The sequence below is a fragment of the Aedes albopictus genome, chromosome 1 (genome assembly GCF_035046485.1).
Source record: "Aedes albopictus strain Foshan chromosome 1, AalbF5, whole genome shotgun sequence".
NCBI lineage: Eukaryota > Metazoa > Arthropoda > Insecta > Diptera > Culicidae > Aedes > Aedes albopictus.
This window is the reverse complement of record NC_085136.1, coordinates 118,563,001-118,589,256: the sequence shown is the minus strand read 5'-3', so window position 1 is coordinate 118,589,256 and position 26,256 is coordinate 118,563,001. Positions and strand designations below refer to the sequence as shown.

Sequence of the window (26,256 nt, the reverse complement as noted above, 5' to 3'; positions counted from 1 at the left end):
AGAACCCGTAGGAAATGAAAACTTGACAGTGTTCTTCACCTCAACCATCTCACTTTCTGCAAAATGCTTTTCGAGTCCAGCAAGTAGCAATAAGCCGAAACAACACACAGTGACCGTGAAAGAATATTCTGCAACCGTTCTCGTCGGCAGATGAAAACATACTGATGTTGGTGTAATGAAGAATATAATATTGTCGCGCTTATCTTTTATTAAAGTCCTGCGGCGGTCGTACTCTCGCAAGGCATACCGCCGCATGACAGTCGCAAGGCAAAACAAAAGAAAAAGTAGTGTTCCCGCCAAAAACAAAAGCACGTGAGTTTCGCGAAGTGACAGATGTTTTTGAATGTATTTGTAACGAACGGCAAGAGTGGCTCAGTGGAATCTAGGTGCTGCGGATAGAAACGGTTTTATTTCTCAAGCTAGCCAACACACACCAACACACTCCCGTCACACAGCTTGTAAACACGCACGAGCGTTCAATTTTCTTGCAAACACCTCTCTGAGCGCAGTTGTCAAACATGCCGTCGCGACGCTGTTCGGAAATGGTAAACATGATCAATCCACCATTATTCCAATTTTGTTGTCGTGTTCAAAGTTTATTATTTTCCATTCGCGATGGAAATTTGGAAGGATAGTTGTTACAAAATTAGCTAAAATGGGCTCAAAACAATGTTTATTCTTCTCCTCGCTTTCCGACGGATTGATAGCGGCAAATGGAGATATCGTGACAACAGTTTTGATTATATCCGCAGCACCTAGATAACAAATACTCTTCAATCAAGCACACAGGTACAACAAGGTTTAACATAACCTCTATCTTCAATGTTTGGCTCCCAATGTTTGGCTCCCGCTGAGAGAGCATATTGAGTCAGTCCGCGACACTCAGAGTGGAATGAGTGTTGTTGCTGTCAAACCCCATATAATGGCATAATATACTTTTTGCAATTTCTCATCGTAATAGGCTGTTTTACCTCACGCAAATCTGACAGGAAAAGGCCTACTTTCCCACACCAAATAAACAGTGCTGTAATGGTTCTTTACAGCACTGATTTGCGTTGCGTAATGAACCATTACAGCACTGTTTTCTGTTTTGATCAACTTCTTGATGCTTTCTGGTCGCAGTTTTGAAAAATTGTGACAACTTCACAGTAAAACCTGCTATGATCAGATTTTCTTAAACAAGTCTATGAACATCAGTGTGCAGTTTGATGGAAAAGTTTTGTTAAAAACTATCCTCAAGCGGTAATTTATAAATTGCAAAAAACGTTGTATGCAACTCGGTGCAGAACTCGATTTTTACAGCACTCGTCGTAATGGGGCACGTTCGGTGTGGTACTAGATTTGTAGTAATGAGCTGAATTTTTGTATGGTGAGAAGGTCAATTCTCCGTTTCTGCAATGAAATGGTGCAAAAAGCGTGGGTATTATGATTCCTTGCCTAAATTGATGCTGTTTGAGCAAAACTTTGGATAACCATGTTGTTTATGTTGCAAGAAATGGAGAAAACAACAACACTGTTACCCAAAGTTTTGCTCAAACGGCATCAAATTAGGCAAGGAATCATAATACCCACGCTTTTTGTACCATTTCATTGCAGAAACGGAGAATTGACCTTCTCACCATACTAAAATTCAGCTCATTACTACAAATCTAGTACTTCACCTATCTGTCCTATTATCCAACTCGGCAAGCCTCGTTGGATAAATGTACGACTCGTGCTGTAAAAATCTTCATTCTGCACCTTGTTGCGTAAACTACTATTTAAATCTGGTGACGCTGTTATGATTAGTGTATGTCGCGCTAATATCAGAAGCCAGAGGCAGATAATCGCCATATTCTGATTTTTCTTGAGAGGCTTTGGATTATTTCAGAGTTCGCTTATACGGGTATTTCTCCAAGAATAAAGTATCCCAGAAGTTACAATATTGGTTAAAATCCCAGGACTGAAAAGACGGAATTAGAACGATCGCACAATTAATGTCACAAACTCGGTCACAAATTTTGTGAAAATTTTTTATAAGCACGTGAAATAAGTGCGATGTGTGCATTGGTTTTCCAGTGTTGCATTTAGCGCTCTTTCTCGTTATTTTACCTCTCTCATGAGAGAGAGGTCTTTTTCCTCTCGCAGAGACTGGCAAGCTGGAGACGCCGCGACGCCCACCCGCGACGCATCGATCGGCCGTTTCGATTCTGGTTCGGTTTCGCGTCAACATATTCCAGTCCCAGCGTTGCCAGATCCGAGTATGTATTTGAAAGTTATTGAGTATTGAGAAAGTATTTGAGTTATTGAAATTCAATAATCGAATGTGGGCAAAATTTAGTTCCGAGTATTGTATTTGCGGTTTTACGCGTGATAACATGAGATTTTTCGACGCAGATCTGCCACATAAACCAGGTTTCATACGATGAAAATCTAATAAATTTCGATCCAAGATAACTGGAAACTCATGGCACCACTGCTCGTCGGTTTGTAGGTCGTCGGTCGTCGTCCTCGTCCACCACCCAGCCAAGCCAAGCGAAGAGCGCCGAAAAACCGCGTCGGGTCAGTACCATTTGAAAGTGCGCGTTGAACGGTCGTTATTCGAAAGTGCTTGCTTCTACGCATTCTACTGTGTGATTTTACCGGGAAATCGATCGAACCAAAAACACTGGAAGCCACCCGATAATCATCATAACAAAAGAAAAAGCCGCCGCGTGTGTGCAAGAAGTTTCTTGTGTTCCGAATATCGCTTCAGTTTCAGTGGATTTTAGTTGGTGGTGCATAAAATTTGCATTTTTGGTACTTCTGTACATGGAATAAGTGTCGAACCTGCTGTGAACGTGATTGTTGGCTCTGTGTAAGAATAATCGTTTGTAATTTGTAATTTTATTAAAAACGATAACGTTCCGATTAGCTCGCTAGTGTTACGTGTGGTGGGTAGAAACTGCGATGTAAAAAAGTGGGATTTCTTCTGCATCGCAAAAGGATGCTGCGGGCGAAGTGAAGCACTGTGCATGGTTTGGTGGGACAATCTCCCGCACCACATACCAAGGACGCGTGTAAAAGAAGAAGCTGCGCATTTCTTCGAGATTGTGGTTCTTTTGTGTCTGGCTGGTTGCTGCTGGACTGCTGCTGTTCTTTCTTGTCTCGTTTTTGGGATGTGGGCTGATTCCTAATGCTGGATTTTATTTGCGTTAGTATTTTTGTGGTTTTGGGCTCCACACTGCAACAGCACAGGCTGCTTGGCAGTTCCTTTACCTCAAATTTACCTGTTCTGAACATATTAATTGGTTTGATTTTATATTTAATTTTGTAATTTATTTATTTAGAAAACGGCAGCCTGTTAGTTATTACAACTTTTGCTCAGGTCAAGGTTTATGGTTTTTTAATGTACAACATTGCGTTACAAGTTTATTTTAGCTGTTTACCATGTAGAAATTTTAAAATTTGCTGAAACTGTTCATTTCGGGTCTTAGAACAGGTGCAAATTGAGGTTAAGACACCACTCAGGTAAGCATAACAACCCGATGAAAATATTATTGTTATATATATATGATATACCTTATTGTTATCGCACCAAAACAAAAACAACCATATAATTAAGGAAACGTCCTTTAATTACGTCGCTTGTTCAGGGGGAGGGTGCTCTACAAAGATTCTTATCCATGAAACAATGCATAGTAAATGGCAGTTTCTCAATGATAAAAAAATAAGATTTATAGGAAGCGTTTTCAGATCATAACAATTCAATATAATGTTCTACTGTTGTCCAATACAATTTAATTTGTTTTACCATAACAAAACGATACAGTATTATTTATCAGTTCTTAAGTTTGTATTCATTGAATTTTCTCCAATTTAACAATAATTGTTAAATTTAACGTAACGCAAGAGTGAGTAGGGGAGGCCTCTGCGTTACACTCATCATTCATTACTTGAAATCGAAAGTACACAGGACAGGGGACGCTAGGATAAGTTGACTTACAGCCTTACAGATTAGATTCATTACAATTAGAAAATTATGGACTGATTAGGTAAAGATAAAACTGTTGATTATAGGAGTTATATTTGTATTTCTTATTTCTATGGGTTTTGTGAATTTATAAAAGTTGACAAATAATCATTATCATTTTTCAGTTGACTGAACTTTTTTGTTTTTATATCTTAGACTTTATTATTTCACTGATCAAAAAAAGCAGGAATTTAGTTAGGACTTAGGACGGTTGACAATGTAAAGGGCTACGATAGATATAATATTACTTTGGACTGAGATGATCACAGATATGTAGAAGACGACTAGCGAAATTAGGAACACAATTTGATACATTATTGACTATATTTTGGCAAATAGGGTTTGACAAATTTCTTTACAATATCGAATGGAAGCTCAAAAAGTGTTATCTAACACTAATATGAGAGTTATTTGGGGATGATGCTGGTGCTGTCAATGACTAACATGGGTTATTGACACTATTGGTAATCAGCTTGAAATAATTTTCAGAATCTATTATAACATAATTGAGGATATTATCTGAGTATTGTTTGGGGAAGCTGTCAGAAAAACTAGTTGCCCATATCGGCTAAAAACGCTAGCTCTGGTAGCTGTCTTCGAATAATTTTCAGAAATATCAAATGTTTAAAAATTAGCTACGACACATTTTTTTTTCTTTTTGCTCTTTGTATATTTCTTAAGAATAGTACTCTGAAGGCGTTAACATAGACATAGACACCCTTTTTTTTATCTCTGAATGTTGTCCAGTGACCTAGGAGATTTTCGATTATTGAAATATTGTTCAATTTTCAAATCATCTTTGGAGCTTCCATTCGATCAAAACACTAGTGCGATGGGTTAAAAACAGTATTTTTAAAAACTACTACGACCCAATGCTAATTACTACACACTTTGCTCAAGTTGACGACATCGTCTAGTCCATCGTGAGTATTGGTCCTAGTAGGGGGAAAGTTGGGAAAGGGTCCAGGCTTTGCTATCAGCTGTCCTGCAGCTCCACCTGGTCACTCTTCAAAAAAAAAAAAAAAAAGATATACCTTATTGTTATCGCACCAAAACAAAAACAACCATATAATTAAGGAAGGTACGGTACGGTACGGTCAGGCTAAGGCCGGGGTGGCCTCTGCTGTACATAGTAGCCGCCTCCATTCCACTCGGTCCATGGTTGCTTGTCTCCAGTTCCGCACTCTGCGTAGGGTCCGCAGATCGTCCTCCACTTGGTCGATCCACCTAGCTCGCTGCGCTCCACGTCTTCTTGTAATTAAGGAAACGTCCTTTAATTACGTCGCTTGTTCAGGGGGAGGGTGCTCTACAAAGATTCTTATCCATGAAACAATGCATAGTAAATGGCAGTTTCTCAATGAAAAAAAAAATAAGATTTATAGGAAGTGTTTTCAGATCATAACAATTCAATATAATGTTCTACTGTTGTCCAATACAATTTAATTTGTTTTACCATAACAAAACGATACAGTATTACTTATCAGTTCTTAAGTTTATTTGGTCTAGTAACTTTATGTTGTCCAACTTGCCTAATGCGACTAATACTATCACTGAAAACACAATTAGATACTTAAAGTTAACATTGTATTTATTTTTGTATTAGTTTTCCTTATGTTTTCCAACTTAAAACAATTGTTTTTTCCTTGACTTGAAAAATAGTTCTGTAAGATCCTGGGTCACTAGGCCGAATGATCATTAGGACGAATTGCAGTTTAGCAGCTCACCCTTCTCTCCTTCCCCCTATGTCACACTTTTTGTATGAAAACTCTGAAATTTTTGTATGGATTGTCACACTTTACTGAACCATCATTCCCCCTAAAAGCGTGACGTAATTTATGAACGTCCCCTTATCACTAATAGAAATTACAAATTACTATCAAATCGAATTTCTTCACATCAGAACACTGCCAAAAAGCGATAACTATCTTCGACCTGGAGTTGGCCGAAGCAAGTGCTTTAATAGCAGCCTGGCTATCTGAACAGAAGTACCGTGAGGTCGCCATTCACCGCTCATGCCCCATTCACCGCTCATTTTGGATCAATCATACAAAAATGATCAAATGTTAGTAAAGTATCGTAACAAAAGTGAATGTAACATGCTGCCACATTAAAAAACTTTCATTTCACCAAGTTTTTATATGGGTGTACCTGAAATCACGTTCTCAAAAAATATTTCTCACACTGCGCTGCAGGACAACATGGGAACTGTTCAGGACAAACAGCGGAAAAAATATCCAACAGGTAAAACCCGTTAAAGATTCCATTTTGACAAAACAGGATGAACTGAACGTCATGAATCATCAATACATTGGTAAATAAAAGTTATTTTGTTTTTATAAATGAATAGTTTCTGTGATTCCATGAAAAAATAATCCAGTGAGCGGTGAATGGATCCATCATGAGCGGTGAATGGATGCATGAGCGGTAATAGGAGCCAAGAGATAACACATTTGAATTTTTATTTTTTCGGCTGTAAACATATTTTACAATCGTTTTATATTTTTTCTATAATAACAACATAATTGTTAAGTTGTTAACGTAAATTAATGTGAAATATTCGCAAACGCCGATTTTTAATGTCATATACTTAACGAAAATGCCGTTAAATGAGCGGTGAATGGCGACCTCACGGTATATTACTTTGCCCATTACGTGCTGCTGAAGTGCTGATTGCACTCCGCACATAAGAGCAAAGATTTCGGCCTGAAAAACGGTACAGTGTCTACCAAGTGAATAAGACTGATACAGCCTTAGCTCACGAGAATAAACACCAGCACCTGATCGACCTTCGAGAAGGGAGCCATCAGTGTAACACTTCTTTCCAGATATCCAGATGTAAACTCTTCCCGGGAAGAGTTTTTTGTGGAAAATGTTCTATATGGAAAATTACAATCAATTGTAAGATCACTTGGAGCAAGGACAATTTTGTCCCATTCACCAAAAGTGGAAACAACGAGGTGTGTGTTGATGTGCGGTTCACAGGAGTTTCGTCTAGTAGACCGAACACTCGTAAACGGTAAGAGCAAGAAAGTACTTCTTGTTTGAGATGAATGTGTAGTGGAGCAACGTCAAAGAGAACTTCGAGCGCTGCCGGGAGTTGAAGAGAACGCTCCAGACATCGCCATAAGGCACATCCTTTGCAGATGCCCAACTTTGATTGGATCGTTCCAAGGATCGTTCTCATTTCGCCCTTTTGCCACCACACAAGACATCCACAGACCAATATTGGTCGAACAACAGTTGTGTAGATCCATTTGATATACTTGGGTTTAAGACCCCAAGTTGTACCAAAGGTTCGCCGGCATTGCCCGAAGGCCATACAAGTTTTCTTGATTCTGAACTCAATGTGAGGTGTCCAGGAAAGCTTGGAATCAAGAATGACTCCAACGTACTTTACCTGTTCAGTCACATCGATTTCAGAATCAAAGAGACGCAAAGGTCGAACGCCATTGGGGATTCGCCTTTCCGTAAAAAGAACAATAGATGTTTTACCCGGATTAACCAAAAGGCCATATTGGCGAAGGGCGCTTTGCATCAGGTCGAAAAGGGTGGTGATACACATACCAACTAACAATTGTAGGTAATCGTCAGCAAAACCATAAGTAGGAAAACCGCTATTATTGAGTTGCCTCAATAGCGTATCTGCTACGAGATTCCACAAAAGCAGGGTTGTTACAACAGCGCGGATTTCGCGATTTTCGCGGATTTAGCGCGGATTTGCACCTGAAATTCGTCCCTCGCGCGGAATTGGTTTTACTGTTGTCAGGCAAATTTGGTACATGATTCTACTCTGATTTGCATCATAGTTTTTTTGTGTGAGAGTGCTTTTGATCTACAAAACCAGTGCTTGACGAATCCCTTCGACGAACTTTGTTCTGTGAATCTTGTATATGAACATACTGAGAGTTAAACCATAAAATGCTTGAAATAACTTTTATTCCCGTTGATATGAATCCTAGAGCCTTTGGATCTTGGGCAATGTTTCAGTACTAATACAATACGAAATTGATCTACAAAGCTCTGAACTAAACCAGGTTAGTTACAGTACATCTATGTAGTTTATTGTCGTAGCAATAAACTTTATTTTGCATAATTAATTTTTACAACATAGGTATTCAAGTAAAACATGCTAGCATTCTTTCACTTTTATAAATGATCATCCGACATAACATATTATCTATTGGATTTACAGGAATGAACTACACTTCGAGTTTTACTCCGAATACTTCTTAGATTTGATTGATTTGTCTTTATTAGAGAGACTTTCAGCCCTTGGCTGGTTCGTCTCTTAATACTTCTTAGAAATTATATAACAAAATCGAAGTAATCATCAAGGGTCTTCTTCAGAATGTATCCCCGGAATTCCTCCAAAGATCTTTTCTGATATTCTTTTTAAAATCTTTTTGTATGAATATTTTTTTTGTGGGTTAATGCTTTTATCTATAAAATTCTCGAGTGATTTGTTTCGCAATGCCTGATTTTTTTTCTGTAAAAAAATCTTGTAAAAATATCGCAAGAAAAAGAAAATTCCCGAAAGAGTTTCTGACAAAACTATAATAATTTTTAGTTACAAAGTAATGTACGCTGGCTGTATTGTATAACAAGCGCGCACGGCATTGGGGCAGAGGGGACAGATCCGCTACGTGCATGGATTGATTGATCTTTTGATCTTTTAAATACAAGTTTTTCAAAAAATAAAAAATAAATTTTATTACAAATATTTCTCAGGAATCCATGGCTGGAGTAATCCATCCATCAGAAGCCACTAGAAGAGCTCCTGTAAGAATAGAATGGGGCACGTTCGGTGTAGTACTAGATTTGTAGTAATGAGCTGAATTTTAGTATGGTGAGAAGGTCAATTCTCCGTTTCTGCAATGAAATGGTACAAAAAGTTTGGGTATTATGATTCCTTGCCTAAATTGATGCTGTTTGAGCAAAACTTTGGATAACTATGTTGTTTATGTTGCAAGAAATAGACAAAACAACAACACCGTTACCCAAAGTTTTGCTCAAACAGCATCAAATTTGGCAAAGAATCATAATACCCACGCTTTTTGCACCATTTCATTGCAGAAACGGAGAATTGACCTTCTCACCATACTAAAATTTAGCTCATTACTACAAATCTAGTACTTCACCGATCTGTCCTATTACCGTTGAAATTTTCAGAGTGGTACATCGTTATAACGCTATTTCTAGTAGAAATCCTAAAATCATTTTAGAAAAAAATTGTCGAGGCATCATGAAGGAAATTATAAAAAAAGCATATAAATCCCTATGAGAATTAGTGGTGAAAACTTTGGAGAAAAACCCTGAGGAATCTTTGTAGGAATTCATGAATAAATAACTGGACAAGTTCCTGGAGAAATTCTAGAAAAAAAAAACTGGAGAAAATTTATACCAGCAAGAAAATCTTTAAAAAAAAATGCAACATTGTCGTTCAGAAGTTTTCCCAAAGTTTCCTCCAATGATTGCTGTAGGGATTTTTTTTAGTATTTTAACTGCGGAGGAAAGTATTTTTTGATTGTACAGGCATCTCCCCATGTGTTCCTTTTGGAATTTCTTCAATATTTTCTCAAGACGCTGTCCATATCCCTTTCGGGACGGAGCGCAAAAAAAGTGAAATCTCCATACAAAGACTAAAATTTGGGTCTCCAGATCTCTTAGATTTCCCAACCAAACAACAATTGTTTTTCCTCATTTGAAAGAACTACTCTTTGTCTTTCGATTTCTAGTTGACTACCTGGATAAATCGGAAATAAAAAATAAACTTTTTCATGTTTTACGATTTTTGTCCATTTTTTGTTTACCATGTTGTGATGAATCCCACAAGCAATGTAAACACAAGTTTGTTTGTACATATACAACAGCACAATTGTGCTGGTTCGTCACGAAAGGGATATCGTAGAGAATCATACACAATTTTCGAAATTAGTATGAAGCTTAGACTTTGACCAAGCCACCCCGCCCCCTAACAGTCTACATAATTCGTAGACGAGCCTAAGGTATTCTCCCTGGATATCTAAAGTTTCAGTTCCTTTCTATAATGTCTCACTGGGATTCACCAGACATTACTGTTTTTTTTCAAATTTTTAAGAATTACCCTCACCATGTCCTACATAAATTCATGCTCATTATTTTAAGAATTCCTCGAAAAAGTTTGTATCAGGTACATTATATAAAAACTTCAGAAATTCTTTTTTTCAAGGATTTTCAGGGGATAGCTCCATGATTATTTTTATAAAATTTTTCCAATACTTTCTTTGCTAGAGATTTCTTTACAAATCCTTTGGTACATTCTCCTGAATGACTCTGTAGATTGCTATGCGTTTTCACTAAAAACTATTGAAGGGATATTGCTAAAAAAAATGAAATAGAGTTGTGACAAAACGTCTTCAAATTGCAGAAAGCTTAGAACATTCTAGATGAACTGCGTTAATTTACGAATCAACAGTTCAGCTCCCACCCGGCACTCAAGTAGACCACTCCAGTTGACAGTGCCTTTTCTTTATACACTATTGTAGATTGTTCAAATTTTATGTTTAATATATTCGTAATGTAGAAAAATGAAACTTTACTTCCACACTCTCGCGGATTTAGCGCGAATTTAATTTTGCAATAGCGCGGATTCAAATTTTGCTCGCGCGGATTTGGCGCGGATTTTTTTCCACGCTTCTCGTAACAACCCTGCAAAAGCAGTGACAAGACTCCCTCTTGGGGGCATCCACAAACACTCAATTTCCTAATCCCTGCTAGACGCAATATCGAGAAGAGATATCGGTTTTTGAGCATTTGATGAATCCAATTGGAAATCATTGGTGATATACCATGACTCCGTGCGGCTTCCAATATGGCATCGAAAGGCACATTGTCAAAGGCACCCTCGATATCTAGAAAACACCCAAACAAGATTGCTTTTGAGTGAATGCTTTCTCGATATCGTAAACAACCTTGTGTAAAAGAGTCATCACTTTCGGAATGAACTACACAATTATATCCCGCCAGGATTTGGGTATATACCCTGTAGCAAAATTGCAAACAAGTATTTTTTCAAAACATGTTTGAAAAGATCAAATTCCTTCTGAAGCAAAATAGGATAAATCCCATCTGCCCCAGGAGATTTGAAAGGAGCAAAGTTATTAAGTGCCTGCTCAATCGATTCTATAGTTACAATACTCCGAGCCGAAGCCAGGGAATCGTAACTACACTGCCCATAATCGCATAGTTGACGTAAGCGCCACTGTAGTTTTCAGCACACTTTTGAAATTTTAACAATGATTAATGAAAAGTTTATATTTTTTTTCACGTTGATATCTAGCTAGTGATTAGATCTTGTGCTCTATTGAATAAAACTGGACACAATTATGCACATTTGATAGATATTAGCTTGTGAGTGCTGACATTGTCAATGGTGGTTACGTCAACTATGCAATTATGGGCAGTACAAGAAAAGACATCAGGTTCATCCGAAGATGTAATATCCACACATCCAGGGAAGTGTGTGCTTAATAAGCATTCCAGAACTTCTTCATCAGAGGAAGTCAGATCGCCATTTGGCAAACGAAGTTCGTTCTTTCAGAAATTTTTAGATTTCGCAAGGATTTTATTTATCCGACTGACTTCACTCAAACCGGAAACATTTGTACAAAGGTTTTTCCAGCCGGATCATTCAGCAGACCGGAGAGTTTCCTGTAGGCCTTGCGAGCCGACCTGAAAGCCTCCGAACCAGCCGAAGGTCGTCTGTTCCAACTCTTTCTACATTGTTTCCTGAGTTTCGCCAGATCAGAGTTCCACCAAGGGGTTCCTCTTGTGATCTTCACAGACCGTAGAGGGCATGCTTCTTCAAAACCTTCCATGATGAAGGTCGTTGTAGTATCACTTGGAGTGTCAATGGATGGTGAGTATCCATGAAATTTAGCCGCAACCAAATCAATAAAAAGATCCCAGTTTGTTGACCGGGGATTCCTGAAAAGCAATGTTTGCGAAGTAACATTTAATAAATGTTCAAAATTAAATTGGACGAATTCCTCAATGAAGTTCTTTAGATATTTTATAAGGAACTTAGGCAAAAAAATCTTTACGGAAACCCTAGTGTCTTTTCATAAGGAATTGTCCTGGAGTTCAATTCAATTACCGGAGATTTTTTCTAAGAACTCCAAAAGAAGTTCTTGAAGAAAATCCGTAAGAAGTTCTTGGAAGAATTGCATAAAGAATTCCTGGAGAAAAATTAGGAGAAACTCCTGCAGAAATCTCGCATAGAACTCAGGGAGATTCTTTATGGAACCCCTAGTGTCTTTTCATGAGGGATTCCATAAAAAATCTAAGATACAAAATTTTTAATAAACTCTTGAAAAAAAATATTTAAGCTGTTCCTGGGAGGAATTCCAGTAGTTTCTGGTTGAATCCTGAAGTTCTTGAAGGCTTCCCGGAAATATTTTATAAGTTCTTGAAGAAATTCCACAAGAAGCTCTTGGGTGAATAGTAAAAAGAATTCCTTGAGAAAAATCAGAAGAAACTCCTGAAGGAATCTCGCATAGAGTTCATAAAGCAATCCTGAAGAAATTCTCGAATGAATCTTACAAGAAATGTCAGAATCAGAAGCAATCTTATAAAGAATTTCACTTCTGGTGGAATCCCAGAAGAAATCTCGCTGAAGTTCCAGGAGGGATCATAGAAGGAAATCTTGGTGTGATCTCAGGAGGGCTATCTTGGAGAAACCTTAGTGGTCTCCCATAGAATTCATGAAGGAATTCCAGAAACAACTTCTGTAGGAATCCCGGAAGAAATCTTGCTAAAGCTCAGAAGGAAGAAACCCGGAAAGAATTCCTAGAGGAATTTTAGAAGGATTTAGTAATCCATAGAAGGATTAAGTAATCCATCCATGAAAATTTCTAGAAGGAACTCCTTGAGGAATCTCAGAATGAACTGGAGAAGTGCTGTGGCAGAGACCCACATGACTTGCGTGATTGTCCGGCTTACAAAAGACGCACTCTAAATGAGAGTCGTACTCCAAACAGACTGGAATGGAAATGGTAAAATCCAATAACTCGTTGTTGTCTTCCGATGATCAGGACGATGGCGAAACTGATGAGGATGGATCTCTTTCGGAAGTGCACGCGCGTGGAAAAAGGAAGCCATCATCTTCCCCGGGATTGCGCCGAAACCTTTTTGAAGTCTTCCCTCAAAAGTTTGCCTAATGTTAAAGGCATAGTTTAGAGGATTCAATGTTTTTCAGCGTCCGGATAGTAACCACCAAACAATAAAAAACAAGAAAACTCTACAGACGAACAACCCTATGAATACTTTTTCGTTTGTTATGGTGCGCCGATGTGTGGTTCACCTCGGGCATGAAGCGGGAGAAACCACGAAATTTGATCTTAATTCGGCACCCAATGTAATTTCGTTCATTAGGAGCGCAAATTATAGGTTCGCGTGCCATCAGTCTGCGCACTGCATTGCATCTGAGTGAAGCAGGATGCATGTATACATCAACAAAGTTGATGCACAGCTTGGAACAATGCACCAAAGTTTACTTTTGAACAGTGGATAAACCTAGACTAAACTAAATTGTTAGACGCTAAACAGCTAAGTTAGATTTAGAAATGCCTTCAATTATGCATAGTCATTCTAATGTAAAACTTTCTTTTTCCTAACAAAGGGTGTTTTGAACCACTTGATCAGAATTTGACTCATTTACAATTAAATATTATTCGCTGTATCGTTAATATTTTAGAGTTGTTATTCATGGAATGATAATGGGACAGTAAATTATAATATTAGAATTGAATTTTTGTGGTCAATGAAACAGGATTAATAAATTTATCGCAAAATGCATAACACTAATGCTAACGATATATGTAATCATAAAGTAATGTATTTTGAATGTTAACATGATAACGATTACTACACCATTTCTGTATGGTTTAAACTTCAAACTGTCAACAACATGATTTGTAGTTAGTATTATAGTTTTATAATCCATTAAGTTGATATAATTCATATTATCCAAACCGATACGTCAAACATGTAGCCTATTGTTTTCTATACAATTGTCATCAAGTGCATAAGGTTCTTATCTTATCCTGGTTGTTTTCTTTTGCTAGAATACAAGTTACTGCCCAAACACTTATGTGTTTTTAAGATCATGTTTCTAACCCAAATCATTTAATTTTGGTTTAACGATGGTTTTAAGGACATTTTAAGAGGTATTTAACTTTTGTCAAGCTCCTGCCACAGTTTTAAGGTTTTTGGGGAACCGGCTTCACCAGAAGTACTCTTTCTGATTTTCAAACGAATAGCAAATCGCGCCAGTTCGCGCGCTGCTGGGGCAACAAAATGGTACCCGGTCCATCTGTTCAGTGCTCCTCCGCCGCGCATTATGCTTCATAATTTTAATCATTTCTGCCCCATTATTTCGGATGTTCTCCAATGCGAAAAGTGTGTACAATAAAATCGCAATAATTTCATTACCGACCGACCTCGCTCTTGCAGCCGCTCCAACAGCAACAACAACAACGGGGGCGAACAAGTTATTGTATCTTTACATTGTTGCTCCTATTAATATCATCATCCGTGGAACGAACGAACGGACCCCGGCTACTTCCATTCGGAAAACTCGATTTCTAGCGCACCGACCAGAGGCAAAACTGGCGATCCGAATAATGATGATGTTCCAGGAAAAAGGGGGACGTGTGGGGGGAGTAGGCAAAAAAGAGGCCTACCGGTTCTCCGCTTCGCATTGGGAGTCTCTAGCCGTGTCTAATGTTGTCGGTTTACTACACTGCACTGACTGCCACGTGCGTGCATTTCAATAGCTGCGGGAAGGCCAAGTGCATCCGTGGTGTACAAAGGCTTTTATCGTACAATAACAACAACAGTGGGAATCATACCTGACAATAAGAGCGAAACTCGCTCGTCTTGTCATTGAGATAAAAAATAACTTCTTTTTAAGGTCTTTGAAATGAGGTACGCCCGATCCATGAGCAAGTACTTTTCCTAGGCCGGTAGCAGTGTTGCCAGATACTTTGTTCCAAAACGGAATCAACTCGATGAATAAGACGTCAATGATCCATTCCTGCCTGTTGACCTGTATTATGACAATCCATAAACATCCTGAAGCAATCATTCTATGAATTTTAAACAATTGATTTTTCAAATTCGTAGATTTTTCGCTATTGCTGTACTTCTAGATGCACTTCTGCTACTGCTGCACAAGGACCTTAAGCAAGCCCTTACGGACCCCTCACCTTCTGCGAGTCAGCCGTGTGGATGCTGGCTAAGAATAGGACTATTAACCCCAATTCACGGTGTCGAGCGACCCGTATGTAGGAGCTAATGGTCGAAGAGGTGAAAAAGATGCCCGATCGTTAACGGAGCCTGTGGGGTACTTGAGGATGAGGGTGCCTTTTACAATTGTAACACAGGACTCTGGCGTGGCGGACCTCTTTTACCCAACAACTCGTGGGATTCAAATATGACCTGGACCAATCATAATGAAGTAGTGGTGGTAGCAGCGGTAGTGATGAGGTTAATCCTTTCGCAAGAAGTGGGACAGTAGGAGGCAGCTGTGAACGAAGTGTCAGGACTATGATAAACTCATGGCAACTGTAGCAGCGGCAGAACCCGTAAAGTTGAAGCTACCGAAGTTTACCGAGACGAACAAATGCACCATTAGGTCCTGGGATATTGTGGCCTCGGACCTTATGATACTACTCCAGGTCGGACCTAAGCCAAACCTCTCATCCTTTACCGCGTTAATGCAGGGCTCTGGTGTGGTGGACCTCTTTTCCCGTAATACTCGTGGGATTAATCATGAAAAATTCAAAGAAAACAAAACAGCTAGTGGTAGTGACCCCTTCGCAAGAAGTGGAGATACTGGATGGAGCGTGGTTGTTGAGGGCCGTCAGCCAAAAAAGTGAAGGACTTCCCGCAATCGAGGTGACTGATCAGCAGCTTGGCAAGATCATCGACTTTGCGTCTACGAAATCCAACATTAGTAAGGACCTGAAAACGGCCCTGTTGCGACTTCTTAAGTTGATGGACGATGCCAAACAGGAATACGTGAGACTCATGAAGACTGCAGCAGCGGAGGAACCTGTGAAAGAAAAGGATACGAAGTCTACCCATACGGAGGCCTTTGCTTTCGCAGGTAGTCCAAATGGTGTGGTGGATGCGACTGCTCGTGATAAGCACTCGCAGAAGCGGGCCAGGCAGCCGTCAGGTGAGGAGTTGTCAGGCGGTGCCCGCATGGGTAGACGAATACTAACCCCGAAGGTCGGAAGTAATTCCGGCAAGTCGTACCCCAGTGCCAAACCGCACTCGTCATCAAGACCGAACAGTCGGAGTACTCGGACGTCTTGAAGGCGATACGAAGCGACGCCAAGCTCGTGGATCTGGGAGCCGACGTGCGCAGTATCAGACGTACTCGTACGGGCAAGATGATCTTGGAGCTAAAGCACAATAAGGAGCGCAAGGGCGCCGCCTACAAAAGTTTGGCGGAAGAAGTCCTTGGCGAAGGGGTAGAGATGAAGGCTCTCATACAAGAGGCGACTCTGAAAGTGAAAAACCGAGACAAGGTCACCGAAGAGGAAGAACTCGTCACGGCACTGCGGCAACAGTACGAGGTGCAGGTGACCGCTGCAGCCGTTAGGTTACGAAAGAGGCTGGTAGGAACACAGATAGCTTTTGTTCAGCTACCTGTGGCGGACGTAAAAAAGTCTGTTAAAGGAGTCAGTACAAACTGCAAACTGTGTAGGAAGCGCGGCGCCGAATGCCATATGACACAAGGCTGCACGAGTCCACCCCATTTGTCTGATCTGTACCAAAATACGTGGACAAATCACAGTGCAGGTAACCCAGCTGAGCCATTGTGACACGGCTCAGCAACTGCTTTCTCAGGCGATCTCTGAGTGGAGGACGGATATCGCCATCATAGCGGACCCATACCGAGTACCCGCCGGCAACGGCAATTGGGTCGCGGATGGGTCCAGGAAAATGGCGGCGATATGGACGACGGGTAAATACCCTGTCCAGGAGTTGGTGTCTACTACCTATGAGGGCTTCGTGGTCGCCAAAGTAAACGGGGTCTTCTTCTGTAGCTGTTATGCGCCTCCGTGGTGGCCGATCGAGCAGTTCACGCAGATGCTAATTTGTATCATTGATGTTACTTTTTGTAGTCCTGGCCTAACAAGTAGTTCGAAATGGAGGGTAGACGATGTCTACACTCACAGCGATCACCTGGCGGTTCGCGGAGATTCCAAAATCTTGAGTTCCGAATCTGGCCTTAGCTATTGCAGAGGCTCCCGAGATGTTCAGCTCTGCTATGGAGGAATGTCTGGACGAGAAAGTCTTCCCAGAGCTTTGGAAGCGACAGCGCCAAGTCCTGTTTCCAAAGGCAGAAACATCTCCCGGTTATCCACAAACAATACCTCGAGAAGCATCTCCAGCAAATCTGGCATCTTTGGCCAAGACTTTCAAGTCTGAACTAATAAGCATGATACCCAACTATGCTAAGCAAATAATGGCACTCGTCGAGGGCTGATTTCACTTTCCTGCCTAAGGGTCGCGGCGGATTTAAACCACCGGATAATAAAAATGCGAGTGAATGCGTGAGATAATACTTATCAAAACTCGTGTTTCTCCTCCATTGTCTCCGTTGAGCCCGTTCATCGCTGCTCCACGGAGCTGAATGGAAAATCGCGTTGGAGGAATACTGCGGCTGGCTGACACGAGCCAGCATGGCATGGCGTACGGCGGCACGGCGTACACGTTCGCGTTTGAACTTTTGTTTTTCTTATGGCTGAGGCCGAGCGCCAGCAGTCGGTGCGAGGGAGATATCGAGCTTTAAAGTGCGCAATCAAAACAATTGGAGGAAAGTGCACTTTCATTTAGGAGATATCATGTTGTGTAATTTACAATTTAAAAACGGCGGAAAATAACGGGATTAAAAAAAGGTGCATTCGTCTGTTGTTTGGATGCTTGATTAGCTAGTTACTGTAGGTTTTAACGTCGACTCCGATTAGGTTAGCTTGGGTGGTCGTAAGTTTAGAGACAGTAGCAAGTTGTTAGTCTTACTAGTTCACTCAAGCATTACCTTTGGCATTATTTAGATAAATGTCAGGTTCACGTATGTTTATAATGTTTGTCCTACCTATGTTTTTTCTATCTCTTCTGAGATAGTAGATAAAAAAAAGTTATGATGATACTAAACGAAATCGTAAGAGGTCATTCTCCTCACAACAATGCGTGTTCCAAAATTTCGAGACATAAATCGTGCGGCTAAATAGGGGCAGCATATCAAGCAGACCAAGAGCCACCAACCAACAACAAAGATAAAAGAATTGCACCGAAGAGCTTTCCTTTAATTTTGAATCATTATCATATTTCCCCTTTTCCTGTTTTGTAGGTTCATTTCCAGCAAATTGAAAACAATTTAAGACAACAAAAGCGTGTGTTTCGAAAAATACACTCCACCTGACTCAGAAACACACACAAGGAAGGTACTCTTTTGTGTATACAACAAGCAGCAGCAACCTCGCCAAAACAAGTGGGAGTTTTTGAGTCTGGATTGTGCCAGTGCAGTCAGTCAGAGCTGTGTCTGCCGAAAAAAGAGTGCACCAGTTGAAAGTGGATCGTTCGAGACGGGAAGAGGATTTACTACTTACCTGCCTACAGCAGCAACAGCAGCAGCATCCTCAGACAAGTGAAAAGAGGTGAAACAATTGCTTTGGGCTTCCCTCGCTTGCGCTTGGCTTATCATCATCTCAGCTTCTCTGCTTATTGCTGCAGTGTTGAATGCACCAACATGTAGAAAATAGGGCAAAATGGTAGCACATTTGGGGCATGCTTATCCCAAGTTGTATGTATTCTTGACAATATGTGACCCCAGATAGACGAAGTCTGGTTTCGATATCCGGTGGATACTTTATCGTAGTATAAATTTTCGTTTTTCCAGTAGGAAACCGATACCAAATGCAATACATACCGATCTACAATGAATTCTGCAGTAGCTACGATAAAATATATTGTTGTATTGCCACAATATAATTCTTCGTCGCATTCGCAGGTGCAAAATCGCCAATATTCATGTTCATGAAGCAGCCATCATCTTGACTTCATGATTATTCGATCAAAACCTTTATTTCACGGTCGCCACATTGTTTCTGATGTTTAAATTCATGTTAACCTGTTAAGTTCTTTCCCACGACTTTGAATGGTAGTTTTGAAGTTATAAGAATCCAATGTTGCTCCACTTAATCCGATGTCCTTCCCGAAATCGGAGTTGCACGTTTATTGACGTTCGTCCAGGATAATCACCTTATCACATTCACATGTTTAGACACTGAAAATATTCACGTGGGACAAATAGGTAGGATGTTAGAAACGCGGCGTAACGAGCATAGACATAATATAAAGATAATGAAGACGAAAATAGGACGAGGACAACACTACATTGGGGAAGATACAATTTTGACTTCCCGAACACCGAGATCCTGGAAAAAATTGATAACCAGAAGAGCAGAACGATGGCAGAGGCTTTCCATATAAAGCTGCCTGGGAACAACACCACTGTAAACCTTCAGCGCGAATGTGGTGGTATAGATGCAGCCTACAAAGGACTAGCGTGCAAAATACGAATGTTATCGAAGCGCACACACCCGAGAAGTGCCAAATGACGTAATAAAGACGAAAGAAAATACCTACATTGGAATAGTACTTTGGATTAGTTCATAGACCATAGTGGTGTCAAACAAACGTGTTGAAAATTAAAACTTGTGTAATTTCCTTCAGTGTAAAGTCTAGTGAGTTCCGAGTTCTCCTTAGTTTTTAATAGCATTCAATTTGTAAGCAGTCAGATTTTTTCCGCTGCATGATCAGATGTAGCTAGTGATTGTGAGTGATTTCGAGAGTCCCGTCTCGAGAAACCTAGTTATGAGACTATGGTGTAAGTTTTCATGAATAGTTCTAATGAACCAGTGAAATAAATTGAAATTCGTTGCAGTCTCGAAGCTGCTGTAATCGTAAGCTGCTATCGAGAGGTTTCTTCGTTTCCGAGAAAGTTGCGCCCCCTAACAAAACGTTTTCTGTATATGGGTGGTAATTTGAGAATGTAGACCAGAAGAAAATTTGTACTGACTTGATCTTATTAATAAATGTTAACAGATTTGATGATGGCTGACTGAAGTAGGCCGAAACGTTATGCCAAAACGATTTGGAAAGTCTTTTTTCATCGAAAAAAATTAACAATTCTGAAACATAATTCTCTGGGAGTTTTCTACTGCAAAATTTCTTTCTTGCTTATGCTCCCAGAGTTCCTCGTGGGATTTTCCCAGAGTTTCTCCTGCGATTTCTACAGGAGTTTCTTTCTGGATATTTCCCAGGTATTGTCACGGCATTTATCTTAGAACTGCTCTCGGATGATTCCTCCTAAATGATTTTTCGCGGTTCCTTCCCAAACCGATTTTCCTAGAAGTGTTTCTCTGGTAGTCTCCCTAATTCATGTGGTTTCTACTAGAGTTCCACAATGAAGTTCTTCACCGAGTTTCTGCTTCTGCTGGAGTTCTTCCCAGAACATTTTCCCTGTTTTACTTCCTTAGTCCCTCACGGCATTTCTTTCCAAGTTCCTCTTGCAATTGATCAAGAAATTTTCGTGAGCTTTTTTCTATAATTTCTCACGAAATTTCTACAGAAGTTTCTTGCAGGATATTTATCAAATGTTCCGTGGGATTTGTTAAGAAGGCTCCTCTCGGGACTTCTCTTTGAAAATTTCTTCCGGAGTTGCTGCTCCCGGGATGTCTCTGAGTTTTTTTTTTAGGTTTCTGCCTAAGTCTAGGCCTGAGCTCATTTTCGAGAGTACTGCTGATATTTCTCATGGCGTTTTTTACGGGATTTCTTTCAGAGACCTATCTAAGTCTTTCTGCGTAGTAATTTTCAAAACTTTCTTACAGTAATCATGATCAAATTTTCTCAGAGATTTTACCAGCATTATTCCCAGAGTTGTTTCCGGAATACCTACCGCAAATTTTCCTGAGATTTTTGGTGCCGGAATGTTTTTTAATAGTTGCTGCCGGAGTTTTTGTAAGGGTTTTTCTGGGAATTTTCTTGAAATACTTTCTAGGATTACCAACAGAAATTGCCAAGAGATATCGGAAGAAGTCCCAGCGAAATTTTGCGGGAAACTCCGGAAAGACCCGTTGGAGAAATATGGAGAGGAACTTCGAGAAATCTTCTCGGAATTTCTTCCGAAGTTCCTTCTGTAGTTTCTTAAAGAAATCCGTAAGCTTTCTTCGATAGTTTCTCTCGGGATTTCGTCAGAAGTTTCTCCCGGATACTTCTCGAATGCTCTCGCGGGATTTCTTTTGTAGTCTCATCTAAGACTCCTCTAGAAGTTTCTCCCGGGTCATCTTTTAGAAAATTTCTTACGGAGTTGTTCCCGGTAAGTCTCAGAGTGCTTTAGGATTTAACTTCCACGATTTTTCCCAAGGTTTCTCTCGGAACTCATTGTTTGGAGTGCTGCAGGAATTTATTCTGATATTTCTCATGGAGTTCTTTCCGTGATTTCTTTCAGAGCTTTTTCTAAGCTTTTCTTCGTAGTGATTCTGAGGTTTTTTTTTGACAGTGATCCAGTTGAGATTTTTTTAGATTTTTCTGGGATTACTCACAGAGTTCTTTCCGAAATTTCTACCGAAAATTGTCCTGGGATTTTTTAAATAGTTGTACCCTTAGTTTTGCAAATGATTTTTCTGGGTGTTTTCTCGAAATAGTTTCTAGGAGTAACAACAGAATTTCTACAGAAATCTACGGGAAGACCCATTGGAGAAATATTGAGAGAAACTCCGGAAAGAAATTCTCAGAAGAACATAACGGCGAAAAGTAATCTCAAGGCGAAATTTTAGGGTAATTGCAGAAAGAAATTTTAAGACCCGTAAAACAATTCAGGGAGAAACTGCCAAGCGAATTTCCGAAATACTTAAAGGAAGTATTGCTATGGAAGTCACACAAACATCCCGAGAGAACCTGTTGATTAGCCATCCCGGAAAACCACTAAGTGAAGTTCCTGAAAGAGCTTTTGATACGTTTTGGAATTATCTCCGGAAGGAATCCAGAGAGAAACTCTGGCATCTTTTGTAAAAACCCCAGTAATAGCTCTCAGAAACCAAGGAAGTAACTGAAAGTACGAATGTTATCTCGGAAGAAACTCTGGGAGTAGATCCGGACGAACCTCGGGATGGAAGCCTGGGAGAAACTACTGATGAAATCCAAGAAAATGCCTTTGACATATTCAAGGAAGAACTCTGTGAGAAATTGCGAAAGAATTTAAAGGAGGAATGGCGGCAGAAATCCAATTGTGCGATATTTGCCAGAAAACCGTTCGCCAGAAAACCATTCGCCAGAATGACAAACGCCAGAAAACCATTTGCCAGAATGTACCATTTGCCAGAATACTATTTGCCCGAAAGTACCATTTGCAAGAATGTACCAATCCCCAGAATTGAATATTAAATATTGAATTCTGGGGATTAGTACATTGGTACATTCAAATTTTCTCCATTTTCTAAGAATTAATTGAAACTAAAGATGTGATTGTGAGAATTTGGTGGATATACGTATTTAGTCCATTACCATAAAAAATGTCGCCAGTTTTAATCTTTTACAGTAATTCAATATCACTGCTAGGATGATCTCTTGGTTTGTTTCGATAAAGGACAACTAAAACTAGAACAGCGAAAACAGCTAGAAATGATTCACCGGTAGTTTTTGATCAACGAGAAAATCGATAAAGAGAAATCCATCATTGCCGATACGCCTGTATGATACTATACGCGAGACTTGTGTGATGTAACTAGCATAGGTTCCCAAACCTTCAGGTCGCGCGACCCCCTTTTACCAGCAGACGTAGTTTTCGCGACCCCCCATAGAAATTCCCTCATTTGTTGTCTGTTACAGTAAAATATTTTATTGTCCCTCGCGACCCCCTGGAAGAAGGCCGGCGACCCCCCTGGGGGGTCGCGACCCACAGTTTGGGAAACCATGAACTAGGCTATAAGTGCATTGGTCCACAAACATCTGGTATGGCGAAAATACTGCTGACCGAAGTCCATTAGGCCGAACTGCCAATCGGTAGAAATGACGATCACGAATCGCAATTCAGTGATTATTATAGAACAGGATTCACAACTATTTCTTAAATTTGTTCGGTTTTCCAATAATTAGCTGATCCTCCTACAATATTAACATTGCCTCATTGTTTTATCGCAATCAACAATTAATGTCAAAATCTAGTCTTACTAATTAAAAAGAACAGCCTATGTTTAAAAGAAGGCAAAATTCACTAGTTTAACATCAACGGTTTCGGTGCAAAAAAAATACTTTTCTACAACGAAACTATACTCTCTAGTTTAAATAGTGAATTCTTCCTTCTTCTAAACATAGGCTGTTCTTCAAAGTTTCATTGTAAGACTAGTTTTTGGCATAAATTGTTGATTATGTTAGAATCATAAAGCAATATTGGCATTGCGGAACTAATAGTTTAATTATTGAAAAAATAGCAGATCTTAAACCCGTTTATTGTTCCTATATTTAAAAGAAGGATAGATTCATGGGTAAAATACAGTAGCTCCAACTACAACAATTTTTTTAACAGCATAAAAGGAGAAAACGAAAAAAAATATGACATTTTGGCAAAATTACTTTTTGACCTAATTAACTGCTACCAAATGACATTCGACCCAACGGCCTTCAGCCGAATACCCTAACATCATTGAAATTAAGATTCTATAACACTAGCCGGAGCGCTATAAGCCATTATACCATAAGCCCAAATATGTTAAGCTCACATGTAACAATCACCGTAATAAGGGAATATATAGCGTGCTTGTACCAATTATGGCACCACCTAAGGAAAACTTTCACATATAAATCTGAAGAAAAATAAACTTTTACATTTTTACAATCGTCATCACGAATCGATCCCAAACAAATAAAAAACATGATTTATTTTCAATAAGAATGTTTTAAATTATCATTAGATTGGGAGGGAACACTTCTGGATTGAGAACTTTGGAAAATTTCTGGGGAATGGTACATTCTGGTAAATGGTTTTCTGGGAAATGGTTCTTTCTGGCAAACGGTTTTCTGGGAAATGGTATTTTCTGGCAAATGTCTTTCTGGCCAATGGCATTCTGGCGAATGGTTTTCTGGCAAATATCGCACAATCCAGAAATCCGAATAGGAACACCGGAAGGAAATCGAGAGAGAATGTTAGAAAGAATTTCGGGAAAAATCCTGAGAGGAATTACGGAACTTTTTCTGGATGGGTTATCAAGTAAATTTCTGATCAAAATCCCTTCAAGATTTTTTCAAAAATTCTGCAAGGATTTCTCCAGAGATTCCTCCAACCAAGCATTTATTCTGCCATTCCTTCAGTAAGTCGTCCAAGGAATGGAATTTATCCCTGGTTTCCTACAGGGATCCATAGCAAGAGTTTTCCCGGAATTCATCTAATGATTTTTGTCGGAATCGCTTCCGGGATTCCTATAGCAATTCCTGCAGAGGTCTCCCGGGGTCTCTTGAAAATTTCCTGCAAAATTCTTTCAAGGATTTCTATTTCATTTTGTCAAGGATTTTTCAAGGATTTCTATTTGAGAATTTGTCCAAAGATTTTTCAAGCGGTTTCTTCAAAGATTCTTCTTCCTCCAAGGATTCATACAGGGAATTCTTGCAAGGGTTCATTCAGGTATTCGTACCAGGAATTCTCCCGGAATTTATCCAGGTTTTTTTTCCCACGATTTTTTTCATGGATTAATTCCAAACTTGCTCTCGAGATTTCATAGTTTCGTTTAATTCCTCAGCGGACTACTTTCGCGATCCCTCAAAAAAAAAAATCACCCAGGATTCCTTCAGGATTTTCTCGGGATTCCTTCATGGACTTCTCTACGATTCGTTCCAAAATTCCAAACAGGATTTCTCCCGGGATTTTCTCGGGATACCTTCACGGACTCTTTAGGATTCTTTCCAAGATTCCAAGATTTCTCCCGGGATTTTGCATCCGGGGATTCTTTCCGAGATTCCTAAAAAAATACAGAATTTTTATCAAGTTTCTTTAGGGATTCGGGGATCCCCTACTTGGATTTCTTATTAAATTACTGCATGAAGTCTCTGGATACCCAGCGTTTCAACATCGATTACACCAGGGGTTCCTCTAAGGACTTCTTTACCTCCAGAGATTCCTAAAGGGATGCAAGCCATAGATTTCCGGGATTCCTCATGGGTTTCCTTCAGGGATTGTTCCAGGGATTCCTATCAGATCTTCCCCCGGGATTTCAGTAAGGGTTCCTCCAGAAATTCTTCTATTCTCTCTCTCTTCTTGGCGTAACGTCCTCATTGGGACAAAGCCTGCGTCTCAGCTTAGTGTTCTATGAGCACTTCCACAGTTATTAACTGAGAGCTTCCTCTGCCAATGACCATTTTGCATGCGTATATCGTGTGGCAGGCACGAAGATACTCTATGCCCAAGGAAGTCAAGGAAATTTCCTTTACGAAAAGATCCTGGACCGACCGGGAATCGAACCCGTCACCCTCAGCATGGTCATGCTGAATACCCGTGCGTTTACCGCCTCGGCTATATGGGCCCTCAGCAAATTCTTCTATTGTATTACTTCAAAACATGCTTTCGGGATTCTTCAAAACTACCTTCCAATATTCCTTCGGAATTTTCCCGGGATCCCGTAACGGATTCTCTGGGATTTATTCCGTCACGGGTTCTCCATGACTTTTTGTATGAATTCGTTCTGGGCTTCCTGCCAGGCCTTTTCCCGGGATTCCTTTACAGATTTTTCAATGGAATCTTTTCGGGATTCCTAAAAAAATGCTCCCAGAATTCCCGAAGAGATTTTTGTATTAGGTTTTTTCAGGGATTCCTCAACGGAGTTTCCGGAGATCTCTACCTGAATTTCTCATTGGATTTCTATCATAAATTTTCTGGGATATCCAGTTGCTATTGGGATACTATACTTCAGAGGGATTCCATTAGGGTTTTTTTTTCTGTATTACTTCCAGAGATAGCTCCCAGTACTACAAAGATTTCTCCCGGAATTCCTCCGAAGATTTCTATTGATTCCACATGGATGTCCTTTAAAGATTCTTCCGGGGATTGTTTCAGAGATTCCTATAAGATTTTCTTCCGGCATTCATCCATGAATTCTTCTTTGGATTACTTCCTGTATAGTTCCAACATGTGTTTACGGGATTCCTTCATGTTTTTTTTT

The 26,256-nt window shown here is 39.8% G+C and overlaps 1 protein-coding gene across 10 annotated transcripts in view; it reads left to right on the top strand.

The window, feature by feature from the left end:
- Positions 1–2,531: 2,531 nt before the first annotated feature.
- Positions 2,532–26,256, top strand: part of LOC115254121 (uncharacterized) — a 217,108-nt gene continuing 193,383 nt past the window's right edge. For 6 of the 10 annotated variants that reach the window (XM_062845268.1, XM_062845266.1, XM_062845267.1 and 3 more), the window contains exon 1: positions 2,532–2,836. The gene's annotated coding sequence lies outside the window, so the exon portion shown is untranslated. Of the gene's footprint in view, positions 2,837–18,395; positions 18,703–26,256 lie in introns of all 10 variants that reach the window. The other 4 variants (XM_062845271.1, XM_062845269.1, XM_062845265.1 and 1 more) reach the window with 2 other exon arrangements.